This window comes from Mobula hypostoma, chromosome 5 (assembly GCF_963921235.1).
Source record: "Mobula hypostoma chromosome 5, sMobHyp1.1, whole genome shotgun sequence".
Taxonomy (NCBI): domain Eukaryota; kingdom Metazoa; phylum Chordata; class Chondrichthyes; order Myliobatiformes; family Myliobatidae; genus Mobula; species Mobula hypostoma.
In genome coordinates, this window is record NC_086101.1 from 193,330,116 (window position 1) to 193,349,810 (window position 19,695).

Below are 19,695 nucleotides of genomic sequence, written 5' to 3' on the forward strand. Positions count from 1 at the left end.
TCTCCCTTTCTGTGAGGGTCCTTCTATCTCCGTGAGGGTCCCTCTATCTCCATCAGGGTCTCTCCCTTTCCGTGAGGGCCCCTCTATCTCTGTGGGTCTCCCCCGCCTGAGGGTCCCTCTATCTCTGTGAGGGTCTCTCCCTTTCCGTGAGGGTCCCTCTATCTCTGTGAGGATCTCTCCCTTTCCGTGAGGGTCTCTTCCTTTCCGTGAGGGTCCCTCTATCTCTGTGAGGATCTCTCCCTTTCCGTGAGGGTCCCTCTATCTCCGTGAGGATCTCTCCCTTTCTGTGAGGGTCTCTCCCTTTCCGTGAGGGTCCCTCTATCTCTGTGGGTCTCCCCCTGCCTGAGGGTCCCTCTATCTCCTTGAGGGTCTCTCCCTTTCCGTGAGGGTCCCTCTATCTCTGTGGGTCTCCCCCTGCCTGAAGGTCCTCTATCTCCGTGAGGGTCTCCCCCTGCCTGAGGGTCCATCTATCTCTGAGGGTCCCTCTATCTCCGTGAGGGTCCTCCTGACAACACACATCAAAGTTGCTGGTGAACGCAGCAGGCCAAGCAGCATCTGTAGGAAGAGGTGCAGTCGACGTTTCAGGCCGAGAACCTTCGTCAGGACTAACTGAAGGAAGAGTAAGGGATTTGAAAGTTGGAGGGGGAGGGGGAGATCCAAAATGATAGGAGAAGACAGGAGGGGGAGGGATAGAGCCGAGAGCTGGACAGGTGATAGGCAAAAGGGGATACGAGAGGATCATGGGACAGGAGGTCCGGGAAGAAAGACAAGGAGGGGGGGGGACCCAGAGGATGGGCAAGAGGTATATTCAGAGGGACAGAGGGAGAAAAAGGAGAGTGAGAGAAAGAATGTGTGCATAAAAATGAGTAACAGCTGGGGTACGAGGGGGAGGTGGGGCCTAGCGGAAGTTAGAGAAGTCAATGTTCATGCCATCAGGTTGGAGGCTACCCAGACGGAATATAAGGTGTTGTTCCTCCAACCTGAGTGTGGCTTCATCTTGACAGTAGAGGAGGCCGTGGATAGACATGTCAGAATGGGAATGGGATGTGGAATTAAAATGTGTGGCCACTGGGAGATCCTGCTTTCTCTGGCGGACAGAGCGTAGATGTTCAGCAAAGCGGTCTCCCAGTCTGCATCGGGTCTCACCAATATATAAAAGGCCACATCGGGAGCACCGGACGCAGTATATCACCCCAGTCGACTCACAGGTGAAGTGATGCCTCACCTGGAAGGACTGTTTGGGGCCCTGAATGGTGGTAAGGGAGGAAGTGTAAGGGCATGTGTAGCACTTGTTCCGCTTACACGGATAAGTGCCAGGAGGGAGATCAGTGGGGAGGGATGGGGGGGACGAATGGACAAGGGAGTTGCGTAGGGAGCGATCCCTGCGGAATGCAGAGAGAGGCGGGGAGGGAAAGATATGCTTAGTGGTGGGATCCCGTTGGAGGTGGCGGAAATTACGGAGAATAATATGTTGGACCCGGAGGCTGGTGGGGTGGTAGGTGAGGACCAGGGGAACCCTATTCCTAGTGGGGTGGCGGGAGGATGGAGTGAGAGCAGATGTGCGTGAAATGGGGGAGATGCGTTTGAGAGCAGAGTTGATAGTGGAGGAAGGGAAGCCCCTTTCTTTAAAAAAGGAAGACATCTCCCTCGTCCTAGAATGAAAAGCCTCATCCTGAGAGCAGATGCGGCGGAGACGGAGGAATTCCGAGAAGGGGATGGCGGTCCTTTCTTCTCCTCAGTCGGTGGCGTGGAGAAGCCATCGCGCCTCAAACCCTGCCGCGCTCCTCGTACCCCCCGCGCCCGCGCCCGCGCTCCTCGTGCCCCCGCGCCCCTCCCCACGCCCTCGCTCCACGTGCCCCCGCCCCGCGCCTGCGCCGTCGCTCGGGACGACCCGGGAGGCCGGTCAGCTCCGCAGCTGCTGTCACTGCCAGTCCGGGCGTCGACCGCGCCGCCCTCCCGCAGCCAGTCTCTCGTACTCGCTCTGGCTCTGCGCGTCTAGCGGATGGCCTTGCCCTTCCTGGCGGAGGCGTGTGGACGAAATGCAGGGAGGCTTCCTCCGCCGTTAGTCCGCCAGCACTGCCATTCATTGCCAGTCTGACCGCGGTCCCTCTTCTATCGGGAGCCGGTGTCGGCAGGCCCCATCCTCGGGGAGCCGCTGGAGTTCTCCTTGGGTCTGGGAGCCGAGGGGGATGGAGTACTGACCCGCCTCAGCACCCACCGTTCTGGATGTGGGAAGCCTGGTGAGTTACTGTGGGAACAGTTGCCGTCATGCTCGAATTCAGATTCCGAGAGAATCAGGTTTATTATCACCGATTTACAGGACGCGAATTTGGTTGTTTTGCGGCAGAATATGCTATAAATTACAAAATAGCGCACTAGAACGGGGATAAGTAGAATATTTGCCAAGCTTTACCGTGCCACTGCTGAGTAATTGTGAGTTATATTTGCTGGAATTGGTACTTTGGTTTGGATTATTCGTTTCTCACTGAAATCTTAATCCGTAATCTTGCCCCACCACTTCATCTCGTAGTTGGCAAACTGCCTGGAGTTATATATTCATTTTTGACGCAGGTAACATGGCTTTACAGGCATGGTTTCGTGTTTAAAATAAAGCATGGATGTCTTGAAGTGTTTCTTGAGCAGAATATTTGGTATTTTGCCCAGTTAATTCTATTCCCTTACTAATAGGTTGGTTAGTTCTTTTATGGCTGTCGTGTTTCTGTAGAAAGCCGAAAGAGGCCACTCGGGCCAGCCGGCCCATGCCAGCGTCAGTGATTCCCCGAGGTCGCCTCCTGTCTTATCTCGGTTTACCAGTTCATCTTCTCGCCTCTTCTCTGTGCTTATCTATCCTATCTTCTAACTATGGACTTAGCCTCTCCCTGCGAGAGCGCGATCCTTTTTCTGGGTAAAGATGTTTTTTTTCCGTATTGCGAACACTAACTGCGTCTGTTGTGAGTCTGTGGAAATCTTCTCATAGTTTTGTCAGTCTCCCGACCTTTCAGGGGAAAACTGTTGCGTGAACTCATCATGGTTGCTTGCCCTACGACTCTCTTCGCACTTCGAGGCAAATTAATGTACCTGAAGTGCTTTCACACCGCAGAAAGGTCGAAGTCGAGTTCATTGTCCCATGCAAAACTTGCTGCAGCATCACAGTATCATATAAGCAGCATTCACAAGAGAAAAAAATAAGTTAAACATAAATTATATACAATTTTTACAAGAGAAAACAATTGGAATGAAAAAGAACAAAGTCCATTTAATAATTTAGTGAAAATATCTAACGAAATAAAATACGGTACTAAATATCCCGTATTTGGGCGTCCTTCAGTTCTAATTATCTTGAGTTTAAGTTAAAATTTATTATCATTCAATCATACACATGTATACAGCTAAACAAAACAACCCACCCGTGCCCCCCCCACTAAGGCGCAAAACACAGTTCGTGTATCATATACAAAACACAAAATAATATTAACACAATACTAACAGATTAAAAAGTCCACCCTTCAATCCTAACAATCCCCCTTTCCCCACCCTCCCACCCACCTTCCCCCTTACCTGGCTTCATCTATCACCTGCTCGCTAGTTGAAGTTTATTATCATCTGACTGTCCAAATATACAAGTCAATGAAACAACACTCCTCCAGACCACGGTGAACCCACAATGCATATATCACACACAGCACATAAACCCGCAGCACACTATGTATAGTTTATGTATTATTTCCCTTCCCCCACCTTCTTATTCTGGTTTCTTCTCCCTTTCCAGGCCTAATGAAGGGTATTGACTCAAAACATCGTCTGTTTATTGATTCCACAAATGCTACCTGACCTACTTGAGATCCTCCAGCATTTTGTGTGTTTTGCCTTGGATTTTCAGCATCTGCAGAATCTCTTGTGTTTACTCCTCTTTTGATTTCTTCCTCAGAACTTCTTATCCTCCCCTTAAGTTCCCTTTCCCTTTACCCTCAGCACTCCATTTTGTAGGTACTCCAGCCATGCCCTGGGTTAAGAAAATTGTCTTTTATCCTTTTGGATTATTTGCCTTCTGATGATGATGCCTAATTTTAGATTCTCCACAGACAGAATAAATGTTCTACCATGACTTCACATCATCATTTAAAAAGATTTTGCATTTGTGCATTTTAGGGAAATTCTGACTTTTAAGAATTGATTAAATAGTTAATGAAGAATGTCCTAATTGTCCATTTGTCAGTTTGGGTCCGTAGTGCCATCTTAACTGCAGATTTGAGATTCACAGAATCATAGTCAATGGTCAAAGACCTTCGGACATCTAGCCTGTGTAGGTCATCGAATACCTACCTAAGCTATTCTCATTTTCCAGCACTTGATGTACGTCCTTCTTTGTTTTGATTCAAGTGCTCACCTAAATACCTCTAAAATATTGTGTGAGTAAATAAGTCTCTCCTTATAATAGGTCTCAAGTTCTAGCAATGTCTATGAATTTTATCTGCATCGTCTCTGCCTTAATCATGATGTTTCTATAGAATGGTGAGCAGAACTGTACACAGTATTCCAGATATGGTCTCACATGGCATTTCACACTCGTACTCAGTCTGTCGCCCAATGAAGGCAATCATGCCATTTACCTCCTTTTCCACCTTGCCTATCAGTGCTACCACTGTGTACTTGTCCCACTAGTTTTCTCGGTTCTGCGGCAATCTCCTGGGCTCTGTCATTAACTTATCTCAGTTCACAGTTAATAACAACACGAGATTCTGCAGACACTGGAAATTCAGAGTAACACACAAAATGCTGGAAGAATTCAGTATATCAGACAGCATCCATAGAGAGGAATAAACAGTTGACGTTTCGGGCCAAGACCCTTCATCGGTTCTTCAAATTTGTCCAAGTTTGATTTCATCTGCCTTGGCCCACTTTCCTAGTTTGTAACCTTAGACAGCCTTCTTCACTGTCCACGCACCACCAGTTTTGATACCATCTGCAAACTTAGCAATCACAACACTTACATTCTCAACACACAAAATGCTGGAGGAACTCATCAGGCCAGGCAGCACTCGAGTTCTCAGCCAGATTGTTAATATATAGATTGTGATTCCTGGATATCAATGAGAGAATTTGACTGAGAGAGAAAATACAGAGGAAATACATTGGGAATGAGTTACTCCAATAATCTTTTTCAGTGGATTGAACTTTCCCTCAATTGTTATTGTCATCATCATTATCATCATGTGCTGTGTCATATGATGTTAGCGATCATGGTTTGACCATGATTGTTCTTGGCAAACTTTACTACAGAAGCGGCTTCCCATTGTCGTCTTCTAGACAGTGTCTTTACAAGATGGGTGACCCCAGCCATGATCAATACTCTTCAAAGATTGTCTGCCTGGTGTCGGTGGTCATATAACCAGGACTTGTGATTTGCACCAACTGCTCATACGACCGTCCGCCACCTGCTCCCATGGCTTCACATGGCCCTGATCGTTTGGCGGGGGGGGGGTGTGTGGCTAAGCAGGTACTACACCTTCCCCAAGGGTGACCTGCAGTCTTAGCAGAGGGAAGGAGCAGTTTATACTTTATTACAATCAGAATTAGGGCACCATGGTAGAGTAGCATTTACTACAGCGCGATTACAGCTCGGTTGTGGGAGTTCAGAGTTCTTTTCTGGAGTCCTCTGTAAGAAGTCTGTAAGTCCTTCTCATGGAATTTGTGGGTTTCCTCCCATAGTCCAAAGGTGTACTGGTTAGTAGGTTATTGTTCTTTGTAAATTGTCCCATGGTTGGTCTAGAGTTAAATAGGAAGTTGCAGGGTGGCGTAGCTTGAAGGGCTGCTCTGTGCTGTACCTCAATAAATAAATGAAAAAAATTCAGATTTATTATCACTGGAACACACGTAAAAGTTGCTGGTGAACGCAGCAGGCCAGACAGCATCTCTAGGAAGAGGTGCAGTCGACGTTTCAGGCCGAGACCCTTCGTCTGAAACGTCGACTGCACCTCTTCCTAGAGATGCTGCCTGGCCTGCTGCGTTCACCAGCAACTTTTATGTGTGTTGCTTGAATTTCCAGCATCTGCAGAATTCCTATTGTTTGTGTTTATTATCACTGGCATTATTTGCCATTTTAAGCAATGAGAGAGATTGAAGCATCGAAGTGAGTGCAGAGGGTGAGTGCTGGCTGTTTGCCTTTTGATCAGTTGCTGTGTACTGGGGAGGAGAGAGCCTGCGGCTGCCCAGAGAGTGTTGCTCAGGTGTTTTCTGTGTTTTGGATATGGACTTCGACATATTTTCAGTCTTACAGTTTTTATATTATGTTTTTTTTGCCCGATCTTGTCAACTTTTTTTGTGTGTGGTGGGGGGGGGGGTCAATGTGCCTGCTCGGTTTTGTTTAGTTTTTTTTTGTGCGGGAGGAGGGAATTGAGGATTTATGTGCCTGATTTATTTTGCTCGGATTTTGTGCGGGAGGAGGGATATGGGGGTTAATGTGCCTCTCCATTTTTATTTATTTTTTTATTTGGGGGAGGGGTTACCTTTCTTTCCTTTCTTGCTTTCATGACTATTCGGTAAATTGAAGAATTTCAGAGTTGGATACAGTACTTTGATTAATGAAACTTTGAACCTTCAAACATGTGAAATTTGTTTCGTGGCAGCAGTACAATGCAATACATAAAAATTACTGCAAGTTACAAAAAGACTTGTATAAAAAAGTAAGTAGTGCAAGAAGAAAGCAAAATAGTGAGGTAGTGTCACTGGGTTCATGGACGATGAAATTATTTTCTAGTGTCGTGCTAACTGTGGGTCTTTTCAAATAGAAGGGTAGGAACTCGAGAATGAAATGCCTGAAGTTTTCAGACCATTACCTTATCTGGTAGGGGAATTATGTTCATTAATGGCAAAAGTTTCAGCATCCGAGAGTTTGAGTTCACTTTGGGACCCTAAAAATGTGACTATCACTCAAAAGTGAAAACAGAATTACCATCTCAACAAAAGCTTTTATATTCTCCTGGCATTGAAAGCATCTTATGAAATATGTTTAAAGTGTGGTAATATAGGAAATAGACTGCTTATTTGCAGACAGTAAGCTTCCACAAACAACACAATAAGCAGCAGATAATGTTCTACTTCGTAAGTTGGTACTTGAGGTTATTACTGCAATTAATCGGGTTCATTTGAACAGCTCAATTTCAGTGTTGCGTTGATTACGGAAGCAATATTGTTAGAAGTTTATAATATGAGAAGACAACAGCTGTTTAAATATACACTACTCATGTATTTTTAAAATTGTGTTTGACCTTTCAGTATTGGTGATCTCGGGTAAATATAGTGTACCATGGAGCTACAAGATTGCACATCATTACCTCCATGATTATTGAGGCAGCATGTGTGCAAAGTGAAACAGGCAATGTATAAATAGTAGCCTTTGTGTCTCCACTTATCACACTGCAGCCTCAGGCTCCACCTTGACTTTTTCCTGTCCTTTAGTTTTGCTTTTCTGTTTCCGTGTATCACTTACCTGTATCTGTTCTCCAATCCCACCTCTTCCCAACCTAGCTTGTTCTTCTCATCACACTTCACCCTTCCTTGGTCCACCAATCACCTAAAGCCACTATGTCACCCCGACCTTTCTCTTTACACTGGCTACCTTCCCACTCCTCTCTCAGTCCTGATGCAGGGATCGGAAGGCCCGACAGAGGATAGTAAATACCTCCAAGAGGATCACTGAGGTCTCCCTCCCTTCCCATTTGTGATGTTTACCGGGAGTGTTATATGAGAAGGGCCCAAAGCATGTTGAGGTCCCTACCACCCACCCCACAATCTCTTTGACCCATTACCATCAAGAATGAGGTACGGGAGCATCAGGACTAGGACTGCCAGTCTGCCAGTCTGGGTAACAACTCCTGACCTCAGGCTGTGAGACTAATGAATACCTCGACACCACTAAGGTCTCATCGCTAGGACAGGGAACAGCTGACTGTTTAACTCTTTACCTGTGCTGCATCATTCACACACATTTTGAATTATATTTTGTTAATGTATTTCTGGTAATATTTTGTTTTATGTGCTGTGATACTTTGTGGGTGCACCATGGTCCAGAGGAACATTTGGTTGTATATATGTAGTCAGATGACAATAGACTTGAACTTGACCTGAAAAGTTGACAATTTGTTGACAGAAGTTGACATTTCTGGTCACTGCATTATAGGAAGGACGTTGAGGCTTTGGAGAGGGTGCAGAAGAGGCTTTCCAGGATGCTGCCTAGATTAGAGGGCAAGTGTTATAAGGAAAGATTGGACAAAACTGTGCTGTTTTCTCTGGAGTGCCGAATGCCGAGGGGAGATCTGATAGAGGTTTATGAGATTACGAGAAGCATAGATGGAGTATGCAAATGGCATCATTTTCCCAGGGTTGTAATGTTTAATACCAGAGGGTATACATTTAATGTGAGGGGGGTAATTTTAAAGGAGCTGTGAAAGGCAAGTTTTTTCTTACCAAGTGGTGGGTGCTGGAATGCGTTACTTAGTGGTGGTAGAGGTAGATGCTTTAAGAGTCGTTTAGATAGGCACATGACTGTGAGGAAAATGGAGAGATATGGACATTGTGTAGACAGAAGGGATTAGGTTTGTTGGCCATTGGATTGCTGATTGGTTTGGCACAACCACCATTGTGGGTCGGAGGGCCTGTTCCTGTGCTCTGCTGTTCTATGTTCTAATTTCTTTCCCCCTTCCTCCTATTTCTTCCCACTGCTGCTCACGTTTTCTTCTGCAGTTTGAAAATTATTCCTACATTATGATTATTGCACTTATTTTTATATCACAATATAGAAAAGTAAAGTGCAAATAACTGCAGTTGAGATTCAGACTTGTGCTTTTCAAGGTGGCTAGAAGGCCACACTGAAAGAAAGAAAGACTTGTACTTATATGGCATCATTCCTGCTCCTTTCAACACATGCTGAAAAGCTTTAGAGCCAGTAATATAATTTCAATGAAATGTAATCACTGTTATAATGTCAGAAATATTGCAATCAATTTGCTTGTACAGAAAGCATTACATTAAATGTTATAATTAATTCAGTGAAAGAAGATCTCAGTAAGCAGCATAATGTAAGCAGGTTGTGTGAGCAAGACTGGACCGTCCTTAATTTAAAAACAGTTGACAGTGGGATGCGGGTGACACCTGAATCGCAATATTTAATTTCCTAAGGAAGTCAACTCAATACTTCAAAGAATAGAACCATATACAGTGGAGTTAGTGACAGGTTTTCTCTTAAGGTCATCAGTAAATCGGTTAAGTTGCTTGGTCAGTTGTCAAGGCTGGCCTACAACATAGATACCCGAGGTAGGGAGGAAGAGCACACATTTTTAAATTGATTGAGATGCATAACTGTAATTAAATTTTTAATCTCCTCCTTGTTGGACCACGATAAACTTGCATTCATACAATGGCCCTAACCATGCTGAATGAAATGCTGGGTTTAATGGATGTCTTTTGCAGCATATGTTTGGATGGTGTACCTGAGGGAAATATGAGGGTCATACTTTTTCCATTTGCGTTGTTACAATATTTCCAATTTCTTAGCCATTGTGTTGTGGGGTTTTAATTGGATTAGGGTTCGCTGATTCATTCAAAATAGTGGTTCTTTGGATTGCATATAGTAATATACCCACAGACATTTTCAAAGACTGGTTTAGTATGTATAATTACATTATTCTGTACCCACTCAAGATGAGAATGGTACATCACAATCTTGTGAATCTATCTTTCCATATTTTTATTGTACCCACAGCAAAAGTTATATGCTATAGATACAAGTCTTGCTGAAACATTGGTATTACTCAGGAAAAATATGAAGATGTTTTATTTGTTTACATGGTATTAGAACTTCACTGCTTCTGAGGCTAAAGCCTTGTTTACATTTTTTGGGCTTAAAAAGTGCTTAAGTTGGCCTCAGGAACCTGTTGTTCTCAGACCCAACTGTGAAAAAGAGAGTGCATTGAACCTAGCTTTGGAATTGGATTGGGGTTGATGGACATTTAGGTTGCCTACTGTGGAGTGGGAGAGAGTTAAGTACATGGGTAATGACCAAAGGAAAAGTGACCAGCAGCCAATCCGGACATTGAAAGTTTGAGAGGAGGGGATTTCACTCAGGTCCTTTGCCCGAGTAGAAAAAGGCAGCTGCAGGTTGTGAGCTTTGACCAGTGACCAGTCTGCGTTTGGGATTGATTAACCAGAGGAAATTACAGGAAGGCAGGGACAAGCTCAGCGGCGGCTGTTGTTTGAGTGGACAGAGTCAAAGTGGTGACTTTGAAGCTTCAGTCAGAGAAAACAAAGAAAAGAAAAGCTCAAGGTAAAGCTTTCTTTATTTCCTTCCTTTCTTTATATCTGCTCGGCCGGGCAGGATAGTGGAATGCTCCTCTTGCAGAATGTGGGAAGGCAGGGAGACCGCCAGTGTCCCTGACGACCACAACTGCGAGAACTACATCCAGCTGTAGCTTCTAACAATCCATGTAAAGCGGTTGGAGCTGGAACTAGATGAACCCTGGATCACTCAGGATGGTGGAGGGGTGATAGAAGGCCATCCCCCCTCAACATTAGTGATGTCACTTTGGATACTGTTGGTGGGGGGTGGGGGCTGACCTAATAGGAAAGTCACAGTGGTTGGATCTCTAGCACTGAATCTGGCTCCATAACTCCGAAGGGAAGGGAGAGGCACAAGAGACACACTCTGGTAATAGGAGATCCATTAGTTAGGGGAACGGACAGGATGTTCTATGAGCGAGAATAAGATTCCTGGATGGCATGTGGCCTTCCAGGTGCCAGGGCCCAGGACATCTTAGATTGAGTTCTCAGCATTCTTAACTGGAAGAGTGAACAGCCAGAAGTCATGGTCCATGTAGCCAACAATGAGATGGATAGGATGACTGATGAGATTCTGTATAGGGGGTTCACGGAGTTGGGTGCCAAGTTAAAGGACAGGGTTGTGATTTCAGGATTGCTACCTTTGCCGTGCTCTAGTGAGGCCAGAGCGAAGAAGATTATACAGTTTAGCATGTGGCTAAGGAGTTGGTGCAGGGGAGAGGGCATAAGATTTTTGGGCATTGGTGTCTCTTTCAGGGAAGGTGGGACCTTTACAGAACGGGTAGTTTGCACCTGAACTGGAGGAGAACTAATATCCTAGTGCGAAGATTTGTTAATGCTGGATGGTGGAGTTTAAACTAGAGTTGCAGGGGATGGGAACCAGAGCGCCTGAACAGTTAGTGGAGAGGTTGTGGAGGCAGATGTTAATAAGACCTCAGACAAAGTTAAGTTGAGCATGGTGTCCTGACCTAGGTATATTTCAATGCACAAAGTATTGTAGGAAGGGTGAATGAACTCAGGACATAGATCAACACCTGGAATTATTATATTGCAGCTACCAGTTAGACTTGGTTGCAGGAGGGGGTAGGACTGGCAGTTTAGTATTCTGAGGTTCCATTGTTTTAGATGTGACAGAGTGGGAGGGATTAAGGAGGAGGGGTCGCATTACTAGTCAGGGGAAATGTCACGGCAGTGCTTCGTCAGGAGAGACTGGTGATCTCGACTAGTGAGGTGTTATGGGTGGAACTGAGAAATAAGAAAGGTGAATGGGGCTATATTATAGACCACCCAACTGTCCTAGGGACTTAGGGGAAAAAGTCTGTAAATAGACTGTTGCAAGAAACCTGTGGTTGTTATAGTAGGTGATTTTAATTTCCTACATGTAGACTGGGAATCCCAGACTTCTAAAAGACTAGATGGCATAGAATTTCTCAAATGTGTTCAGGAAAGTTTCCTTCATCAGTACGTAGATGTCCCAAAGAGAGTGTGCGATACTGGATCTGCTATTTGGGAATGAGACAGGGCAGGTGACAGAAGTCTGTGCAGGGGAATACTTTGCATCCAGTGACCAGAATGCCATTAGTTTCAAAGTAAGTATGCAAAGAAATAGGTCTGGTCTGCAGGTTGAGATTCTAAATTGGAGAAAGGCCAGTTTTGATGGTATCAGAAATGATCCAGCAAGTGTGGATTGGGTCAGACTGTTTTCTGGGAAAACTGTACTTTGTAAGTGGGAGGCCTTCAAAAATGAAATTTTGAAAGCACCAAGCTTGTATGTGCCTGTCTGAATACAAGGTAAAGATAACAAGTGTAGGGGACCTTGGTTTTGAGGCCCTGGTTAAGCGAAAAAAGAGGTGCATAGCAGTTAGAGGCAAGTAGGAATAAATGAGGTGCTTATGGAGTACAAGAAATGCAAGAGAACACTTAAGAAAGAAATCAGGAAGGTTAAAAGAAGGTATGAAGTTGCTCTAGCAGACAAGGTGAAGGATTCTACAGATATTTTGACTAAACATTGCAAGGGACAAAATTGTTCCACTGGAAGGCCAGAATGATAATCGTGTGGAGCCAAAACAGTTGGGGGATATCTTGATGCATTCTTTGCATCTATAGTCATAGTCATACTTTATTGATCCCCGGGGAAATTGGTTAATCTGAGTTTATCTGTATTTACTCAGGAGATTGATACAGAGTCTATAGAGGTGAGGCAAAATGGCATCAACTTCATGGGCCTGACAGGGTGTTCCCTTGGACCCTATGGGGACCTAGCAAAGATATTTAAAACATCCTTAGTGACAGGAGAGGTACCAGAGGATTGGAAGATAGCCTATGTTCGGCTGTTTAAAAAGAATGCTGTAAACATAAAGCAGGAAATTATAGGCTGGTGAGTCTGACATCAGTTATGGAAGGTATTCTAAGGAACTGGATATGTAAGTATTTGGATAGACATGGATTGATTAAGGATAGTTAACATGGCTTCATGCGTGGTCGGTCGTGTCTAAATAATCTTAGGATTTTTTGAGGAAGTTACCAGGAAAGTGGATGAAGGCTAGGCATTGGATGTTTTCTACGTGGACTTTAGCAAGGCATTTGACAAGGTTCCAGAAGAAGGTTCAGTCGCTTGGCATTTAGGTTGAGGTAGTAAATTGGATTAGACATTGGCTTTGTGGAAGGAGCCAGAGAGTGGTAGTAGATGGTTGCCTCTCTGACTGGAGGCCTGTGACTAGTGGTGTGCTGCAAGGATTGATGTGGGTCCTTTGTTGTTTGTCATCTATGTCAATGATCTGGATGATAATGTGGTTAACTGGATCAGCCAATCTGCAGATGACACCAAGAATGGGAGTGTAGTGGACAGTGAGGAAGGCTACTGTGGCTTGCAGAGGGATCTGCATCAGCTTGAAAAGTGGCAGAAGGAATTTAATGCAGACAGATGTGAGGTTTTGCACTTCGATAAGACCAACCAGGGTAGGTCTTACTTAGTGAATGGTAGGGCACTGAGGAGTGTGGTAGAACAAAAGGGATCTGGGAATACACGTCCATAATTCATTGAAAGTTAGTCTCATAGGTAGTTAGGGTCATAAAGGTTTCAGCTCATTGGCCTTCATGAAGATGGGATGTTTTGCTGAAGCTGTTTAAGATGTTTGTGAGACCTAATTTGGAGTATTGTGTGCAGTTTTGGTCACCGACCTACAGAAAGAGTGCAGAAAAAATTTATAAGGATATTGCCGGGTCTGGAATACCTGAGTTATAAGGAAAGATTGAATAGGTTAGGACTGTATTCTTTAGAATGTAGGAGATTGAGAGGAGATTTGATAGAGGTATACAAAATTATGAGGGTATAGATCAGGTAGATGCAAGCAGGCTTTTTCATTGAGCTTGTGTAGGACTTCAACCAGAGGTCATGGGTTAAGGGTAAAAGGTGAAAAGTTTAAGGGGAACATGAGGGAAAACTTCTTAACTCAAACAGTCGTGTGAGTGTGGAATGAATGAGCTAGCAGCGCAAATGGTGTATGTGAGCTTGATTTCAACGTTTAAGAGAAGTTTGGATAGGTAAATGGATAGAGGGATATGGAGGGCTATGGTTCTGGTGCAGATTGATGGGAGTAGGCAGTTTAAGTGGTTTCGTATGGACTGGATGGGCCAAAAATCCTGTTTCTGTGTTGTACTTCTGTATGACTTTATGACTCTATGACTGGAGTCACTTAGCAACTTAGTGCAAAAGTGTTTATTAGTTGCGTCAAAATCAAACTTCCAAAATAGTAAAAGAGTTAAAAGAAAGGTTCTAATATTTACATAAAGATATCTACCAGGAAACACATTAATAGTTCTGTACCTATTTTTGTCCAGTGTGAAATCCTGGCAATCCCTCTCCCTCAAAGATAATTTGTGGATTAGAATATGATGCACCCCACAATGTAGTTATCATCATATTGCAAAATAAACAGAAATATTTGAATAACATGTATGGATTTACACATCCCTGTTATTAAAGAAATTGAATATTCTGCCATTATTGGCGAGAAAGGGATCATAAAGCCAACTTGAGTGCGTCAGCTCGGTTTGGGACTCATGAGAATATACCAGGGAAGACATTGAAGTTTGTACACTCAGCGCAACAACAGCAGAAGAACAAGACTGTGTGTGTGTGTGTGTGTGTGTGTGTGTGTAAGGGGTACGTTTTCTGAGTGCTCACTGTCACAGAGAGGGATGAGGAATAATCACACCTGAGGTTGCTTGGACAGGGGTCAGTAGTGGGGATGAAGCCTAGAATACTGGCTGTGTTGGGGGTGAGGTGGGTATGGAAGGAGAGTGGGGAGAATTGTGTCATTGGGGAGAATTATATGTGGCCTTGAGACTTTAGGGGTTTTGAACTGATCTTTACATTATTGGGATCTTCCAGTGAAACTTTCAGACTTCCAGTTTGATGTGAGGTGTCAAGACTGCCTTGTTCCGAGTTAATGTGATCCTGTTCAGTGTCCTAAAAGGACCCTTGCATGGTCAATATCTTGATCCTATATATCTCTGTTGTACATCACGGTATAATCAGGAGACTGATAGATGTAAGGAAAGATCCAGTTGAATTTTCTAAGTGATGCAGAGTGACTAAGGGATGTGTGTAGACAAGGTTATACAGCACAGAAATAGGCTTTTGTCTACATTCTGAGGAAAATAAATTCTGTTTAATTGAAAAGTAAATCTCTCATCAATGTTTTCATAGTGTTTTGATTCAAATACACCAATTGGTGTTTAGAATATCTGTTTTGAAACTGAGGTTTCTCTTTCTCAATTATATAAGATCTGCCAGGATTTGAAGCCTCTTACTTTTTGTGTACTTTTCCCTTTCAGAATCTGCAGATTCTTTTGGGGCCACGCCATGGTCCTATGGACCTGCTTGCTTTTTGAAGTGCTCATTCTTTGAAGGTGAAAAAATACCTCATTCATCTTCAAAAATGAAGACCTGCTGATGCCAGACAAGCTGTGCAGAGAGAAAAAATAGTTAATGCCTCAGTTCATTGATCCTTTCTTAAAATTATTCTGATGAAGAGTCATTGACCTGAAATATCAAATGTTTCTGAGGGGAAATTGGAAAACGGTGCATAAGTGTGATTTAAAATTGTCTATCATTATTTATTGTAACTGGAGCCTTTATCTGAACATTTGTCTGGGCAGTGCTCATTTGACTTCCAGATATATAGCCATGGGCTTTCGCTTGGGTCCACAACATGCCGGTCTTTTTGTGGGATGTGTTAAACAGTTTTTGTTTCATTTCTACCTGGACCCATCTATATTTTCACCACATTCAAAGTGAATCTACTACCAAATATATCTCCCCCTTCCATTGTTCTTCATGGCCCATTCTCTGGTTTATTCTTCCATTCTCACTAACCATCCTGTTATGGCACTTACCCTTAAAGTTGCTGATTATGCTTTGCTTTCATCTCTTCCCTTCCAGGGACCTGAAGAGTCTTTCCCAATGAGGCAGAAATTCACTTGCACTCTTTTGAATGTAAGGTACTGCATTCATGTTCACAAGTGGTCTTATGCAGTTTGTGTAATGCCTTTGTGGAGCACTTGTGCTTATCTGCATTGGTGACCCTGAGCTTCCTGTTGCCTGTCACTTTAATTCTCCATTCCACTCTGCCTGTGAGCTCCTGCACTGTCACAACGAGGCCCAATGCAAGCTTAAGGAACAGTACCTTATTGTCCTTGTGGGCATGTTGCAGCATTCCAGTTTGAAGGCTGGCTCACTTAGAGTAGTTGATGTCTCCAGCTTGAGCTGCCATGTATTTTCCGGTCTGCAGTTCACGACTCCCAGCTTTCTTTAATTCATCTTCTCAATCTCGCTGTTCTCATTCATTCATTAACCAGATAACCTTGTTTCTTGTTGCAATTTATTCCCATGGTCCCCTGGCTTGATCTATCTGAGTCATCCATCACCCCACATGCTCCAACTTCCCTGTGAGCCCTATCCTGGTGAAGGGTCTGAACTCTCTTTCTGTGGTGCAGCCTGACCTGAGTATTCCCAGAACTTTTTTCTGTTTTATCTGCTAAGTGCTTTGCATGGCAAGTTGTAGCACGTAATATGTATAAATGACTTGCTTGCCTCCACAAGTCAGTACACTCAGTTCCACAGCAGTGGAGATGGTCGATATGCACCATCTGTTTTGGCTGTTTGTTCAAGTAATTTAAAACTAGTTTAATCACTCTTCAATTTCTTTCTAAATTGTTCACCTTCCTTTGTTTAGCAGCATGTTTAAGAAAAATCAAAGTGGTCTTTCCAATAATTTCCATGCCGTAATGGAGTTTTACAAAGGAACAGGGCTAGATCATGCCAAGAAAGTTGGGGAAACTGCCATGCAGTCACAGTGAACAGTAAGGCACTGGGAAGTGTTGTAGATCAAATGGACTTGCGAGTGTAAGTGCATGGTTCCCTGAAAGTGGTAAAAGGTGGTGGGGGAGAAAAGGTTTGTAGTATACTGGCTTTCATCAGTCACGGCATTGAGTGTGTAATCTTACAAGACATTGAGGGCATATTTAGAACATCGTCTTCAGTTTTGGCCACCCTGCTACAGAAAAGAGTGCAGAGGGTTTATGAGGATATTTGAAGCACTTGAAGGACTGATATGGAAAGAGGTTGAATGGGTTGGGATTTTATGATTAGAACAAAGGAGAATGAGGGGTGATCTTAGAGTTGTATAAGATCATGAGGGACATTCAGGGTGAATGTGTGCAGTCTTTTTCTCAGGGTTGGGGAATTAAGAACCATATGATATACATGGAGTGAGAAGGGAGAGACTTAACAGGAATCAAAGAACAACTTTTTCACCTATAGGATGGTACATGTGTAGGGTTCTCAGTAATATTAACTGTAATGTTAACTGCTAATAATAAAATGGCTTCTCTGTAATGTTAACTGATGAGCTAATGTTTGTTGTAGCTGAAATGTTGGGGTTATAATTGTAGATGGTGTTGGTTGTCTCTCGGGATCCGAGGAAGACTAAACATTGTGAGGTCATCTGTGGATACGCATGTGGCTTCGGAGGCCGAAGCACCCATGCGGTTGCAGGTTGGACATGGAATGGCAGTTGTTAGAACAGGTGCACACACAGCTTTGTGGTGTCGGTCATGTGCTGCTGATTTTGGTCATCCCCAAAGTCAGATGCAGCTTTTCTGGTCAGGCTGCGGACTCCTCAAGTTGTTGAGACTGAAGGTCTGCCCATTTGATGTACGATTTCAGATTGTTTTTGAATTTTTTTTGGGGTGGCCCCGATTGCGCCTGCCATGCTCAAGCTCACCGTAGAGCAGCTGCCTGGGGATTCTTGTTTCACCCATGTGGATTAAGTGGCAAGTCCTGAGTAGCTGGGCCTGGAGAATCCTTGCCTCAGTGCTTGTGCTGTTGGCTCTGTCAAGGACTTCCTGGTTGGTGATTCGGTCTTGCCATCGAATCCTCATTATCGACCGCAGACAGCGCATGTGAAACTGCTCCAGCTGTTTGATGTGCCTGCGGTACAGGGTCCAGGTTTCGCAGCCGTACAGGAGAGAGGTGAGGACCACAGCCTTGTACACCTTGAGCTTGGTTGAAAGCTGAATGTCCTTGTGCTGCAGAACTTTGACACGGAGTTTCCCCGAGTGCCTGGCTGGCTTTCTGGATCCTTGCTATGATCTCTTTGTCAAGGGATCCATCACTGGAGATAGTGCTTTCCAGATACTTGAAGCTCTCCACGTTCTTCAGGACAGTGCCATCGATGGTGATGCATGGCTGAGGAGGGTGACTGTTTGGCACAGGTTGTAGGAGAACTTCTGTCTTACCGAGGCTGATTGTCAGGCCGAACAGCTTTGTGGCTGCTGAGAACTTGTCAACAATCGTCTGCAGGTGGTTCTCCTGGTGGGCCACGAGGGCACAGTCATCAGCAAACAGGTCTTCAGTGATGAGCCTCCTCAACATTTTGGTCTTTGCTGCAAGGCGTCTCAGGTCAAACATCGATCCGTCTAGGCGATATCTTATGTAAATACCCAGGTCTAGGTCCTTAACAGCATGCTTCAGCACTTGGGTGAAGAAGAAGTTGAAGAGCACTGGTGCTAGAACTCACCCTTGCTTCACACCATTTGAGATGTTGAAAGTCTCAGATGGGGAACCATCTGAGAACACTTCTCCTGTCATGCCATCATGGAGCAGGCGGATGAGTGTAGTGAGTTTCTGCGGGCAGCCAAGCTTTCTAAGGATGGTCCACAGCGCGTTTCTGTTGACTGTGTCAAACACCTTCGTCAGATCAATGAGACAAAGTATAATGTCATGTTCAGTTCCAGGCACTTCTCCTGTATCTGTCTCACTGCGAAGATCATAGCGACAGTGCTGCGTTCGGAACGAAAGCCGCATTGCGACTTGGGAAGGTTCTCTTCTGACATTGTTGGAATCAGTCTGTTGAGGATGATGCGGGCGAGGATTTTTCCGGCAATGGAAAGTAGTGAGATGCCTCTATAGTTCTCGCAGGTCCTTGAACCTTTATTTTTGTAGAGGGTGATTATCTTTGTGTCTCTGAGGTCAGGAGGCATCTCCTCTTCTTCCCAAATGCTAGTCAGGGTGCTGTGATTCCTTGCTGAGTGCCTTGTACAGTTCAGCAGATATTCCACCCGTGCCGGGTGCTTTGCCACTGCTGATCTGCGTGATACCCTCCTTGACTTCATCTATCGAGGGAGGATCATCTAGTTCCTCGTGAATAGGCTGTTGGGGGATTTGGTCCAGAGCAGACTGGTTGACTGATGAAGGGCAGTTCAGGAGCAGGCTGAAATGCTCTTTCCATCTGTGTTGGATGCTCTCTTTGTCCTTTAGCAGTGTGGATCCATCAGTGGACAACGGTGGAGATGAGCCAGATCTTGAGGGGCTGAAGATCATCTTGATGGAGTTGAAGAGCAGCTTCGAGTTGTTGATGTTGGCGCAGTGTTGCACCTCTTCAGCTTGCCTATCCCACCACAGGTTGTGCATCTTGCGAATTTCCTGTGGGGCATGGGCCTGAAGGGACTTGAACCGTTCTTTTTTGGGAATGGAGCTTGGGTCGTTTTGCCACTCCATGAATGCTTTGTTCTTCCTGGCCAGGAGATCTTTGATGGCACTGTCATTCTCGTTGAACCAATCTTGGTGGATCCGGTCCTTGGGGCCGAGGACTGATTTTGCCGTCTCCGTCACCATCTCTCTAAACTGATTCCACTTCTGGTTTGGCCCACCAGTTAGTGGTCTGTTGGCAGACAGCTTCTCATCAAGGGTGGTGTGGAACTTGTGAAGATACAGTGGCTCTTGGAGGCTGGCGGTGTTAAAAGCTGTTCTGATGAATTTAGGGTGCTTGGGATGGTGGGGAGCAATACGTAGCTTCA

At 44.6% G+C, this 19,695-nt stretch overlaps 1 protein-coding gene across 8 annotated transcripts in view; it reads left to right on the forward strand.

Annotated features, from left to right (window-relative positions):
* Positions 1-1,903: 1,903 nt before the first annotated feature.
* The window catches only part of lifra (LIF receptor subunit alpha a), a 195,736-nt gene continuing 177,944 nt past the window's right edge, over positions 1,904-19,695 (forward strand). For all 8 annotated transcript variants that reach the window (XM_063049606.1, XM_063049604.1, XM_063049609.1 and 5 more), the window contains exon 1: positions 1,904-2,240. The gene's annotated coding sequence lies outside the window, so the exon portion shown is untranslated. The remainder of the gene's footprint in view (positions 2,241-19,695) is intronic.